General features: G+C 41.2%; 1 long non-coding RNA gene across 1 annotated transcript; it reads left to right on the top strand.

Moving 5' to 3' along the window:
- The first annotated feature begins 1,040 nt into the window (after positions 1-1,040).
- On the top strand, positions 1,041-10,889 carry LOC310895873. Its single transcript, XR_014581017.1, has 3 exons — positions 1,041-1,103; positions 1,411-1,478; positions 8,499-10,889. It is a non-coding gene; the product is annotated as an uncharacterized lncRNA (long non-coding RNA).
- Positions 10,890-14,260: the final 3,371 nt, after the last annotated feature.

Genomic DNA, 14,260 nt, shown 5'->3' with positions numbered 1-14,260 from the left:
CTTCTAAGTTTGAAAGATGGGATTCCTCAAGCACCCATGGCCTTATGTTGCTACTTAAATATGTATTTTTGACTTCTTCCATTCAACATAGGAACCCAAAGATTGAATATTTGATCTGAAGTCCACCCTAAAACCTGTTGCTATGTATGGGATATATATGGATAGATCTTTGAAGAAAATAGATAATCTGTTTATTACGAAGTATATGTATTTGAAAGAGAACTCAGATTGACTGGACTGTGTTTCAGATGGTTTTATTATACTTTATTGTAAAATATAGTACTAGCACTGTCCCAACTAAACTGACGTCCTCACCAAAAACTGCTTAAAACGTATCATGTTTATAACTCTTGGTTGTCTCTCCAAGAAGAGTTGAAAGCTCATGTGAAAAAGAGACTTGAAAGCTGTTGGTTTAAAGAGACAAAAATGGTTGTATTACATCTCTCCTGTCAGACGCTATGATTTGACCAAGAATAGCTGGGATGTGTAACTTTGTTTTAGCCCAGACTGCCTTCTCCTTGAATATCATTCTTGGTATTTCCCATCTGATTTCCCCATGTCATCCAGACTCTACAGACTGAATCATGTTCTCTTTATGCAATGGTGTTTTCAATGCTAGCATAGACAGGCAGCATCTAGAAGAGAAGCCAATCCCTTTCTGTTGTTTTTGTTCCTACTCTGGTATCACCTTTGGCCAAGGTCTGTGCCCAAAGTGTATACAGATGAAATAACAGCAAGACTCTGGCCTAGATTATTTAAGCCACAAACCTTAGCATCGCAGATAATTAGACAGAACTAACTAGGATCTGCGTCCCTGAACCCTTGTTTGATTTTTTTTTTTTGGCCCAGAAGGACCAGGGTGGAAGGAATGGTCTCTATCTCCGTTTCACAATTTGAAAAGTACTGCTTGTAGACATATAGACAGACAGCAGCTAGGCTAATATATATATAGATATATAGATATATGTATAAATAGTTGTGTAACATACATAGCAATTAAATTGTTTATCTGAGGTTACAGATTATATCTGTGGAAGAGGCACGGTTTGAACTGACTCAGTTTAACTCCACAGCGCTGTCTCTTCTGCACTTACTCCACCCAGGTAAGCTTTTTGATCTGGTTTGCTTAACCACCTTTCAGTGTACAAGCATCTTAGCTCCCACTAAAGCTATCTTTCATTCTGATATAGTTATTTGTAGTTATACAATATTTATATTAATAACCAGGATTGTGACAAGAAAGCCATTTGCAGCATGTGGGTTTAGGCATGTTGTACCACTTCTGCTCCCCAAAAGGATTAGGAGGTAACGGGTGGTTACAGGGTACCACAGATGTTTGGAAAATCTTATTTAGAAGAAAACTTCCCTTACATGAGTCTTGTTATTGTGTGTGTTCTCGTTTTTTATCAGGAGAAAAGAGAAAACTTCTAAGGACCCTCTATGAGTAAAAATGCTAAGTTCACAGAAAAAGCTAAGAGGTAAATGATTTCTTTTTCCTGAACATTTCCCTGATACAGATCTTTCTTTCCTTTTTTTTTTTTTTTTTTTTTTGTCATTCACATACAATTTTCACTCTTGAATTTTATTCTCAGTGAGAATTGCCAACATTTGGGGATTGCGTTTTACATTTCATAAATCTTGAAATGTCCAAAATTGACAACAGCACACATGGGTGTATGTAAGAGTACATGCACACATTATTCATGGCACTATCTGGATAGAGAGCTTTAGTTTTCACTTCCAGTAATTCTTAGCTAAGGCAATCTTACAGCCATAAATTCACTACAGAAAATATGCTAAAGCTTAGGCGAGAAAAGAGAAATGTTTAATTCTGAAAGTGTAAATGTATTCAATTTTAACTTTGTGAACAAATGATGTCTTTTTTTTTCTTTTTACCCTGTCACATTTTATTGCAATATAAATCAAAAGTAATAGGTACTTCTGAACATGGGGTTTTTAGCTGTTGCAAGAAAACAATACCAAAGGCTTCAGCTCTTTTGGTGGAGGATTGGCTGACCCACAGACCCTGTGTAGTCATAATTGTGCCAGTGGACATTTCTGTCCCCACAACCTGCTTCTGTGATGGTGTTTCTTTACAGAAGTTTACTATTGACTTCACGTCAATGTTATTTGAAAAGCCAACAGGCCAGTGACTCAGGTGAAAGAACTCCTTGGAAGAGCTCTTATTTTGATCCTCATCATGATGTTCTTCAGCTTTATTTTCCTATCCTGATATATTAACTTAATGGGTCATAAAAGGCCCTTACCTGCTGGATGCGTCACTCTACACATATGCTTAAAATGCATAAGAATGCCATTATCGTTATTTCCAATAAAAGTTGTATGGTTGTTGGAGAAAAAGCTCATTTCCATCATTATGTCATTTGCTAGATGCTTTTTATGACTTTTTTACTGCTTTACTTAGGGCTTGACTGCAAAGCATATTGTTTCTTTCATTGTGTCTCTTCCAAGACCAAGACCTCCCTGCAGGTAGGCATAGTTTCAGCCTGGATAGCACTTAAATAGGAGATGCTTTTTTAAACTCAGCTGTCACCTTTGTTTGAAACCAAATGCAAATGGGAAATATCTCCACCTTCAAGGGCAGAAGTTGGAAGGTGTCTGTACCATGTAGCAATGATATCTCAGTGCTGGCTGGTTCCCCAGCTGTAAACCCTTACCCATAGCCAAGTCTCACACTTGACTGTGCCTCAGTTTCACTGTGAAAAAAAATGGCCAAGTTTAAGGCCAAAATAGATAGTTATATCTGTGCTATTCTCTGATGACAAAGGTAAGTTTTCTTCCTCCCATCTGTCTGAATAGAAATCTTTAGAAGTTTAATTTAGAATCAGCTCCATCTGACATGAAAAATAGTGATACCAAACCCTGATGAGATGCATCTGTGGGTCCTGAGGGAACTGGTGGATGTAGTTGCTAAGCCATCATATTTGAGAAGTTGTGGCAGTCAGGTGAAGTTCCCACTGACTGGAAGAGGGGAAACATAACCCACATTTTCAAAAAGGGAAAAAAAGATAGACATGGGGAACTACAGGCCAGTCAGTCTTACCTCTGTGCCTGGCAAGATCATGCAGCAAATCCTCCTGGAAACTATGCTAAGGCACATGGAAAATAAGGAGGTGATTGGTGACACTAGCATAGCTTCACTAAGGGCAGATCATGCCTGACAAATCTGGTGGCCTTCTACAACAGAGTTACAGCATTGGTGGATAGGGGGAGAGCAATTGACAGCGTCTACCTAGACTTTTGCAAAACATTTGACACTGTCCTCATGATCTCATCTCTAAATTGGAGAGACCTGCATTTGATGGGTGGCCCACCTGGTGGGTAAGGAATTGGCTGGATGGTCACAGTCAAAGAGTTGTGGTCAATGTCCACAATGTCCAGGTAGAGATCAGTAACAAGCGGTGTTCCTCAGGGCTCAGTATAGGACTATTTAGCTCTTTTATCAGTGACATGGACAGCGAAATTGAGTGCACCCTCAGCAAGTTTGCTGATGACAGCAAGCTTTGTGGTGCGGTCACCATGCCAGAGGGAAGGGATGCCACCCAGAGGGACCTGGGCAGGCCTGAGAGGTGGGCCTGGGCAAACCTCATGAGGTTCAACAAGGCCAAGTGCAAAGCTCTGTGTCTGGGCCGGGGCAATCCCAAGCACAAGTACAGGCTGGGCAGAGAACGGATTGAGAGCGGCCCTGAGGAGAAGGACCTTGGGGGTGTTGGTGGATGAGAAGCTCGACATGAGCCAGCAATGTGCGCCAGCAGCCCAGAAAGCCAACCGTGTCCTGGGCTGCACCAAAAGCAGCGTGGGCAGCAGGGCAGGGAGGGGATTGTCCCCCTGTGCTCTGCTCCCGTGAGACCTCACCTGGAGCCTGCACTCAGCTCTGGGGCCCAGCACCAGAAGGACAGGGACCTGTTGGGGTGAGTCCAGAGGAGGCCATGAGGATGCTCAGAGGCTGGAGCACCTCTGCTGTGGAGCCAGGCTGAGGGAGTTGGGGTTGTTCAGCCTGGAGAGGAGAAGGCTCCGGGGAGACCTCACAGCGGCCTGCCAGGGCCTAAAGGGGGCTGCAGGAGAGCTGGGGAGGGACTCTTGGTCAGGGGGTGTAGGGATAGGACATGGGATAATGGCTTTGAAATGAAGGAGGGTATGTTTAGATTAGATATTAGAAAGATGTTTTTTTATTATGAGGGTTGTAAGGCCCTGGCCCAGGCTGCTCAGAGGAGCTGTGGCTGCCCCATCCCTGGCAGTGCCCAAGGCCAGGCTGGATGGGGCTGGGGGTGGCCTGGGCCGGTGGAAGGGGTCCCTGCCCATGGCTGCAGCTGGAGATGGATGTTCTTTAAGGTCCCTTCCAACCCAATCTATTCTATGATACATGGTGTTTTTTAAGGCAAATGCGCACGCCTTTCCCGTATGTTTTGGAGGAACCCCTGAATGCTTTTGGATGATCAAACCCCACACTAGGTTCCATGAGCCAGACAGCTGAACATCTTTCTTGGAGCTATATAGGAAAACACTGGGACTGAACAAAGCACAAAGTAAAATGGTATGCACTTTTGTCCCAAAAAATAACCCGTGCAAATGTCACTGAGAACAATGTGATTTTGCAAAACACACTTCCCGGCTAGGAAAGACTGTGATGACGTGACAGCACTGTTAATTACTTTATACTTATGAGCTGATTTTATATTTAAAGATTGAGCTTTTCTGTTTTCACTTGTTGGCATCAGGACACCTGTATACCTTCACTGGTGATGGTATAAAATGACACTCACTGTCAGATATCTTCTTCAGAGCAAATCTGCACAGTCAGTTAATTCTCTTATCAGAATAAGATGAATGGATGAACCTCATTAATCTAGGCAACCCAGCGTCTTCTGCAGCCTTTGAATTTCAAATGGCCACTCTTCTTTCAGTGGAAATATTTGATTTCAGTGAGAGTTGGAACGGACTCAAATCTCACTGAGGTTTTAAAATCACCCATGTATTGTTAAACCATCAGTAAGCCCTCTGTCTTTATAGGCTTGGCAGCAATTACTGCATTAACTGATTCTGAGCAAATCACTGATATTAATTAGAAAAACCTCCATGGACAATTGTCTAATTAGACACCATTTCTATGTTCTTTACATGACTTTATGAAAGCACTGGGAGAGCCTTTTCCTATTGCCCGCACTGGTGTTCATTAAAGTATTTCAGGAAGGATTTGATATATATTTCCTGTTCCATGACAGTTCTCATCAATAGCAAGAAAGACATTGCTTGGATTCCAGCACATCACCATCAGCCATAGAAACGTTCCTCTGCTGTACAGAGGAAGGAGAGGGAGCAGATGGAATTAAAATACTTAAAATTGGTTCTATAGGGAGTTCTCAAATGATAACAACCTTTGCTACTGCCATTCATTATAGATGCTTATTGTTGAATGTGTAAAGAGAGCCGTAATTATTGATTGCTCAGCAGGCTGAAGGTGACAGCTAGTAAGAGGTATTAATACCTCGTATAAAGAAGTGAATAAGAAATCATTTTTCAGAGAGTAGGTTTATTCTGGAGATAAATTGCAATTTTATAACCCTCAAGAAAATGAAGTGTAGGAGCAAAAAGGTCTGCTCACACTTTCTGCCTGAAGAAACACAGAGATACAGCACATTGCTTGTGCTTTACCATTCATCAGTGAATGCTGAGCATTATCATAGAGCCACTTTGTTTTTTCTTTCACTTATCCCAAGCCACTGGCTTCTGTGAAACTACAGCAGATTTATGTCTTCACAAACAATTTTTAGTGCTTTTGTTACCCTCTGTGTAAACTGTAATTGTTGCAAACATTGGCTTTAGTTCTTACAATATTTCAGTAAACTAGAATATTTATTGGAAAATAAAGTTTAGAGAAACTAAATCTACTGGCGTTGGTCAAATTCAGCAAATATCTCTGGCCTCAAAAATGTGGAAAACCATGACTAGCAAAGTGCTCCAATCAGATTTGCCAAGCAAAACATTTTGCTATTTGATTTGGAGAATGGCATTTTGAATTGAAAATTGACCATAAAAAATAATTGTGTTAATCTCCTCAAATTCATGGAACATTTAATTTCAGTTCAAACAAAATGTTTCAAAATGAGCTCAAATGATTCTTTCTTCCTGTCCATTTCCTTTTCAGTTCAGCTGGGTGGTGGAAAATAAATAAATAAATCCTGTCTCTCTGTGCTGATCCCCAAACCTGAAACAGCCACACTCCTACATAAACCCCTGTGCTTTACAGTATTTCACATTTAATCAGTCAGGTTGCTCTGGGACAGCTGCATGAATAGCACCACTGGGTCTACCCATAGCATCAGCAGAAAAGATTGACTAATTACAACAGTAGAAACAATTATGAGTTTACAGTACGATATCATGGATATAAACTGGACTAATATAATGTAATTTCAGGTCTGTGGTCTTGTGGCCAACTGGAGAAAGACCAATGCACCTCCTGAAGGCATCTCACATGGCTTACCCCATCTCACATGGGATAAAATGGATGCAGAGGGAATAACCAGATGAATAAATAGTTGCGTAACATTTAGGTAGCTGATGGTAGCTGTGGCCATGGGGGGGGCCCATCCTTTACGACTGCTTTATGCTTGTCCATTGCCTCAGTGAATTCCCTGAATCTTAAACTAAGAAAGTGTGGGTCTGTACAGAATTATTATTAGTTCTTGTCAGGTCTCACCTCTCAGCTTGTCATTACTGGATATCTAAATTATTTTTACTGAGCCAAATTTAGACCATTATTCAGATAACTTAGACATTAAGTGCTGTTGATTGGCATTCAGTACCTTGGGGGATGCAATGTGACAAAAAAGCAAACAGCTTGCTCATCAGTAAATAAGAACTAATACAGATGGCTTTCTTACAGCTGAAGTTCCCTTTACTTTGAAGAATTAATGATTTATTCTATTAAAATATCTCTCTGGAAGTACACTTTATTGAGTTATTGGCTGACATTTTGATTTTCTTCATCAGGGGAAGTGAAACACACAAACACTGTAACCTTTCCTTTTGCATTCAGTGATATGTGATGAAGGTCAAAATGCAGTTACTATAGTTTTTCTCTCTGGTATTACATTGTTTAAATAATGTCATAATGTTATTTTTACATAGTTGGCAGTTTATGGGTTCTCTGTATTCAAGCTGTGATTTTTGTATTTCCTGCTATGCTTGATCATTTTTGTAATACTTTGATGTCAGTAATCAATTTGTATGTTTTTGTTGTTTTTTTTTTTTAAAGCACACAAATCTCAACACATGCAGCCCAATTATCTGTACAGAATAATTCCTCATTGCTTCTATAGCTGTATCTTGCTCTGAATACTCCCAGAGCAAGGTATAACTCCAGGAATGTAAGTGGTAGAATTAAAGCTATAAAGCAGGCTTTAAACTTAAGCATTTAAGTATGCTGAAGTGGTTCAGGAGTCTCTTATCTTTTTGAAATTCAGTGGAACTCAGAGTCTTAAATGCCTGCCTGACTTTTAAAAAAATGAGACTTACTCATAAGATTTCCAGAAAAATATGTATTAGCCAGTTATTCTGAAACAATTTACTGTATAATAAGGGGCCATTCTAAAGGGGAAAAAAAGAAAGTAATTGGCACTATCAAACAAGTGTGAAGGTCATGAGTTGTTCTCCTGCCACACAGCAACATCTAGTCCCCCTCCACCTCCCATTCTGGATGTAAAAAAAAGTTTGAAAAGATCAAAACTTTCTCCTGTAGGTGCTTAAAAGATACTGCGATGCTTGAAAGCTGATTGTCAAAATGTGAAATGTATGTTTCCTTGCAGTCATTAGAGAAAACCATCCCAGGAGGCTACCCTGAACTTTGGGATGGGAAGACCTAGGATCATTTCCCATCTGACTGTGAAACTGTATCACCCAGTCAAACTACATCTTAGACTTGTTAGTAACACAAGCAGAGCCAAGGTCTGTTTTCTCTTCTTGAGGGCACATGGTGTGGTATGGCTTTCATCCTTAAATTAAACTCCTCCCTTCTCCATCTCCCCAGAATGGGGAGCTGTCATCCCTATTGATTCCCAATCTGTTCTCTCTAAAAGTTGGGACAAGGAAGAGGCATCTGTGCTTATCATCCGGCTGTTCAGGAGAAGAGGCAGGTCTGACCACCCACGCGGAGTGACCTTACTTTGGGCTCTTTGACTCTGCTCCTTGTAGTGTGGGCTTTTATAAATTGCTGTCTGCCTTGTGTTGAACACAGTGGTATCTAATTCATACTCCTCTGGTTCAGGGCCTTCCTCAGTAGAGGAGATTAATGTTCCTGTTTGCTTGATTTTTTTTATTTTCGTTTGTGCACAAGTCTCTGTGCAATTATCTGAATAATAGGAGGAGAAATCCCTCTCTGTAGAATACCCCATAGCCTGTTCGACTTTAGGAGTTTTGGATCTCCATTGTTGTTTTTTTGTTTGTTTGTTTGTTTGTTTGTTTTGTTTTTTTTTTAGGTGGAGAAGCTTTCAGTCCTCCATGTGATCTCTGATTGACTTCAGCAGCATTGAACCAGACATGTTTGTTCCTTAGCTCCTGACAGAACCAGTGCCTCTGGGAGGGTGAAAAGAAATGCCCAGTACCTTACCTGCAAAAACACCACATACAAAAAGAAAATATTGATGAAAAGACTCAGGAAATTCATCCCACACAAACAACAACAAACAGACAAATATAGATCAATTTAGGAATGTTAATGCTTGGGAGATATTTGAATTTCTATGCTCAGAAAATGAAAGACTGTTGTACCAAATACAACCAAAGCTCTTTGTCAATCAGCACATCTTATGCCCCATTTTAGTGAGTTAACACACCTATTTTTCTCATGTTCCTAGAGGAAGTTTCTTTTAGCCTTCTGCAAGGGGTGATGGTTAATTCTTGCTGTATTTTCTTCCTTCTTTAATTCGATAAAGCAAGAATAGCTCCAATCAATCATCAGAAAGGGTGTCATACATAAAAGATCAAAATGAGATGGTGGGGGAAACAGAGAAGGTGGAATATTAGATGAAACAGTTGCTCAGAAAAACAGGAGGGAACTGAGTCACACGGCTGTGCCTTGCTGCACGCTGGATGCTCTCTTTGCTATTTGGTAGCCTGTGGTTTGACACAACATCTCTTTTAAGTTCCATGCTCTACCACCACATGAAAACCAGCACGACGGGCAGAGGGAGCACAAAGCCTTAGCAACGAATTCAAGGTTGGTGCAGGAATTTCTGCTCTTTCTGCTCTCTGCCCTTGGCTGATACTGTCAAACACAGCACCTCCATCCACAATAGACTCACCGCCTTGCCCCAGCTGAGCTCTCAAGATTTCTTGCTCTGACAAGTTGCTTTGCAAGGCGCCTGGCACCCTAGGAGATACGGTTTTCAGGTTTGCATTTTCCTCCCTCTGAATCATCCTCTGTGACTGACAGTTTAATTGTGCACCTAAATGAGCAATTTCAGGTTCTTGCTCAGATATGAACCTGCAAGCTGAATGACTGTGATTAGCATCTGAGAGCCTTTGGATTCAGTTAGACCCTCGAGCACCCTGGCAGACAAAGCCCAGAATTGTTATTCTATTCAGAGTCGTCTCAGACACAGATTTGCACAAAGATTTTCTGCTTCCACCCAGCTATGGTGAGGCTCTTGGCACCAAGGTGAGCATGGAAGGGAGGGAGCAAGCTCTGCCATTCCTGCTACGTGTGTATGGATAGGGGGAGATGGAGGGAACTGAGTTGTTCAGGCTATGAACTGTCAAGTCCAGAAACCACTTTCAAAGACTATTACCAGTTGATTTGCCAGTTGGGTCCAAGGGCTGTCCTGGGGTAAATGGGTGTCAGATAATCTGACCACATCCACTGCTTAAAATGATTGCAATACTGCAGGATATCCTATCTTTGTACCTCATTGAACTTTCCTTTATTCCTTACCTGCATGTGTCCTCTTGTAATTGTTTTCCTACACCTACATGTTCATCAAATGGAAAAGCGTTCCTCTACTTTGACTTTTGAATTTAATATTTTAACTATTTTTTTACTATAGGTCTTTTTCACCCCTCCAGAACAAGAGAGAAGTTACATGTCTGAGATTTATTTCCTTTCTTTCTGGGGAAACACAGTTGCATGAGGGCAACTAACTATATTTTCCACTTGACTGTTCATGTCTGGTAGTGGAGATCAGTCGGTATCCATTATTAAAGACACGGCTCTTTTCGTGCGAATACACCATGTGCAAATTTCTGGAGGTGCAGTAGAGTCCTTCTGCCTTGAACAGCATCTGGGAAACAAAGTAAAACTTCTTTCATGAAACTATATGAGTAATTGTTTGTATGATCATGAGTGAATTCAACTTCTCAACTGCAAAGCTCCAGAGCTGAAGCAGGTTCCTACTGCTGTGTCAATCCTGAAACTCAGCTCTTCAGCAGCATGCTTCTCGTGCAGGGCAGCTAAACCTGGCTGAAGGCAGCTGCCTGCTGATTGCAGCTGATGTTGTGGCATGGTAAGTTGGGGATTCATTTGGAAATTAATTTACCTTTTATGTTTTTCAGGAACCACTGAACATGTGATGTTGTGTGGAGACGAAGGGGATGGACAGAAGTTAGCAGGTCAGGCATAGAGAAGGGGCTCATGTATATGGCAGATACAGCTTAGGAAGCCCCCTGAGCAGCCCCCCATGCTCATAGCCATCAGAAAGCCAGGCCCACCCAGCCTAACCAGCCTGGGGATGCCCGACATCTCACCTCTGTAAGTTCTCTGCAACAGCAGGAGTATCTGGTCTGATAATATTCGGTACACGCCACCGAAACATCAGCTAGTAACTTGTGCCTTAATTTTATCATGTCGTGCCTGCTTCTTGACTGAATGATGAAGTCCTATGGTCAGGAAATAAAAAATGACAAGCGACATGTAATGAATAGCCCCACTCTAGATAACCTGTTGTTGTTTTGTTTGTTTGCTTGTTTATTTTTAGAGCTCCATGACTGCATCCCTGAAAACCAGAGGCACCTACATTTCTGTTTGACGATTGGGTATGATCAACAATAAATGATCTTTTCAGAGACCTCTGCTAACATGCACACTGTAAACTCTGTGTAGCCTGTGATGAAATAATTGCTGTGCTTCATCCCCATCTAAATAAAAAATAATAAGGAAGAGACTCCTGTTAGGAATAACAAGGGTGGGACAACAAAAAGACCCTCCTGTATGACCTTGGAGTTTCTTTAGAGGTCATTCTGGAGTTTTCGGGTTGGTGTAACTTCTTCATTTTCTTCATAATTGCTGGGAAACTACTTGTACACTGGCCTCAGAGACAGGGAGCACTGGGAAAGCTTGGCAGCTTATTATTCCGTGAAAGAAACTTTCAAAGGAAGTTTGAATGTATAATGAACTGTGAACGTGTACAGGGATTTCTTCCCTTCCCACATTCTCCTTGTGAATTCCCAGCATTGTGTGGTTTAAATGCAAAATATGGGCTCAAGACAAATGCAGATGCTAAACCATGCAAGTACGATCTGTGATACCTTATAATAAGGCCATATTCCTAAACTGGGTCTATATAGCACAAAATTATTTCTGCAGTAGGGTGTCCTATCACGCAAGCTCTGGAATATGCTATTCTTTTAAACCCCTATTTTCTTGCTTTTATTGTCTTCTTGGGTTGACACGTCCTGAAGCTGAGAGACAGGATAACAGATATGCAAATATGTATATATATAAATAAAACCGGGGGACAGGAGCACACCTGAAAACAAGAGAACTTCAGGTAAGTAGCCTGAACAGTAACTTCTCCACCAAGAACATAAGGCATATGCCAGCCTCCAATCATATCAGAGGTGGATTAATTTTAAGAATTGAAATTCATCTTCATCTGACTTCAAGCTCCAACCATAGTGAAAGAGGATTATAAGCCGTTGGAGGAGAAGCTAAGGAAGATCTTGAATAAACCAATTAATTCACAACAGCTTTCAGCAGGACGGGTTTTATTAAAAAATATGCTTACTCAGCCTCGCAGAGGCACTGCAAACAGCTCACCTGTGTGCAGGATCAGGTCACATATGCACCTGCATAACTCTTTTGGAGCATTGGCTTGCAGAGGTGTCCTGTAAGAAGCTTGTCTGCATGGTCCTGAGGAGGAACCTCTCCATTCCTGTGTATTCCTGGACATTTTACATTTTGTAAAATTTCCGTTGACTAGAGTGGGGTCAAACTACTCTATTCCCTCTTCAAACACAGGGGCTTAGCTAAAGCATCGAACTCCAGTACTGAGGCTGAAGCCTGCTTAAAAGCCACATCTGCAGTTACAAGTTGAGGCGATTGATAAAACACAAGCAGTCTGGTGATTAGCCAATATTCTATGATCTGGAGGTAAATTTTAATAGAAAATGTAAGACTTCAAGTATTCATGCAAATTAAGGAACAAGGAATGTGCATCTGATTTTAATGCTTGCAAAATAATAATGCTGAAAAAAAACCCTATCATAATAGCATATATCTGTATGAATATGCACAAACTCACACAGAGTGATCCCATATATCTTGTATGTACAGTGGTGACTGTAACACAGAATGATAAAGGAAATGTTAATTTGATTTTGTAACAAAGAAAGAAAGGCAAAATAGAAGAATATGTAAATTACAGAGCTCTACTAAAGGATGTAAAGAACAAATTTGTTATTGTAATGGCGAAGAGCAACTTACCTTAGGCTACTGTCCATCTGAAGCTCAACAAAGCTGTAAATATGTGCATGCTTGGTAAGAGCTGCAATTTTATATTGTCTTATTATTTGTACATTATAATTTATCTTTAGCTTCATTGTGTCTATAGTAAAAGAAGCAATGCTATTTCCTAGACTGCACTCTTCTCTGCTTTGTGACTTCTCCTCAGGTTTCATGTGTCACTAATTGAAGGAGACAAACCTCATAAATTATTGAACATAAAGCCAGGTTTTAATTAAACTCAGTGGCGTAGCCAACAAAAGCTAAGGAGCTCAGTCTTGGGATGGGAGGTCTATGTCCTCCCTTGTGAGCAGTGTCAGCTCTCTCTTTCAAAACAAGGTCTTTCAAACACGGTTAAGTCATTTCCCTAGCATCAAAAGAGCTAATAATGCGGCAAAATAAGTAAGTGTGTAACTTCTTTAGACTCTCTTGATGATCCTAATCTACTTGACTACTTGAAGGCTTTTGTCTTGTAGGGCCAGGTGAGACTGTGAAGAAGTTCACAACTGATGTGCTGTGAAAATGCTTCAAAATCTCTCCCATGGAAAATAGACAGCCCTCATTTTTCTCTTCAAGAAAGCGTTAGACAAAATGTCCAACATTGCTTTCAAATCCTCCTGTGTGTCTGAGGAAAACCCAAATGGCTTTTTACTTCCTGAGCTGTGTAACGCTGTCTCTGAAAGAGAAATGACCCAAGGAAAAAGGCATGAGTTACTCAACCTGAGGAGAGCATCTGCACCCTTATGCAACCAGCTATCACCTTTTACTGGCCTGGAAAATTTATTTTATGTAATACAGGAATTGGTCAAGTTTCTTATCAGGGGTCGTGGCCCCATGTGATGCTGAAACCCAGTAAGAGACGGCTTCTGTCCTGCAGAGCTTGTAATCGTAGCCAACAGCGCTGGTAAAGGGAAGGTGTCAAATAAAAGCTGAGACATCTGCCACGCTTGCACAGCAGGTCAGGAGCAGAGCTGTGAGCTGATCCCAGATGGGTTTCAGTGCTGGGTCAGGCTGGTTTCGTACTTTTAAAAGTAATAAATTCAAACCACATTTGCATTAACCTAGGACAGAGTGGACAGTGGAATGCACAAGGGGAAAACTTCAGAAAGGTAGGCAAATTAAAGGCATTGGGGATCTGCAGACTGCGTAATGCAAACAGAGTAAATCCTGGCAATTTGCATCCTCTGGAATCACAGACATTTGGTCTTTGGATGCATTTTATGCGGCAGTAAGCTTCTATTTTTAGTCCGGTCTTGAAAAGAGCAAAGCCAGAACACGGGGTCAGCATTTTGACCTGCTGTAAATTGTAGTACAGTGGATAGCTCTGTGTAGGGGCAGGCAGCTCCGTCACCCAATTAGCCTGAGTAACACTGCTGGGCCTCCATCGCAAGGGCCCTACTGGCCTCTTCCAGTCTGTGGAGACTTTCCAATTTAAAGCAAATGCAGTTCTGGTCCACCACCAAGTAGCCTAACAGAGAAGAGATATGTACCCTTCTTCCCTCCCCATGGCTTTCTCTACTTTGG

Source organism: Anser anser, assembly GCF_964211835.1.
Source record: "Anser anser genome assembly, chromosome: 2".
NCBI lineage: Eukaryota > Metazoa > Chordata > Aves > Anseriformes > Anatidae > Anser > Anser anser.
The sequence above is the reverse complement of the archived record's forward strand: the minus strand, read 5'-3'. Positions and strand labels throughout refer to the sequence as shown.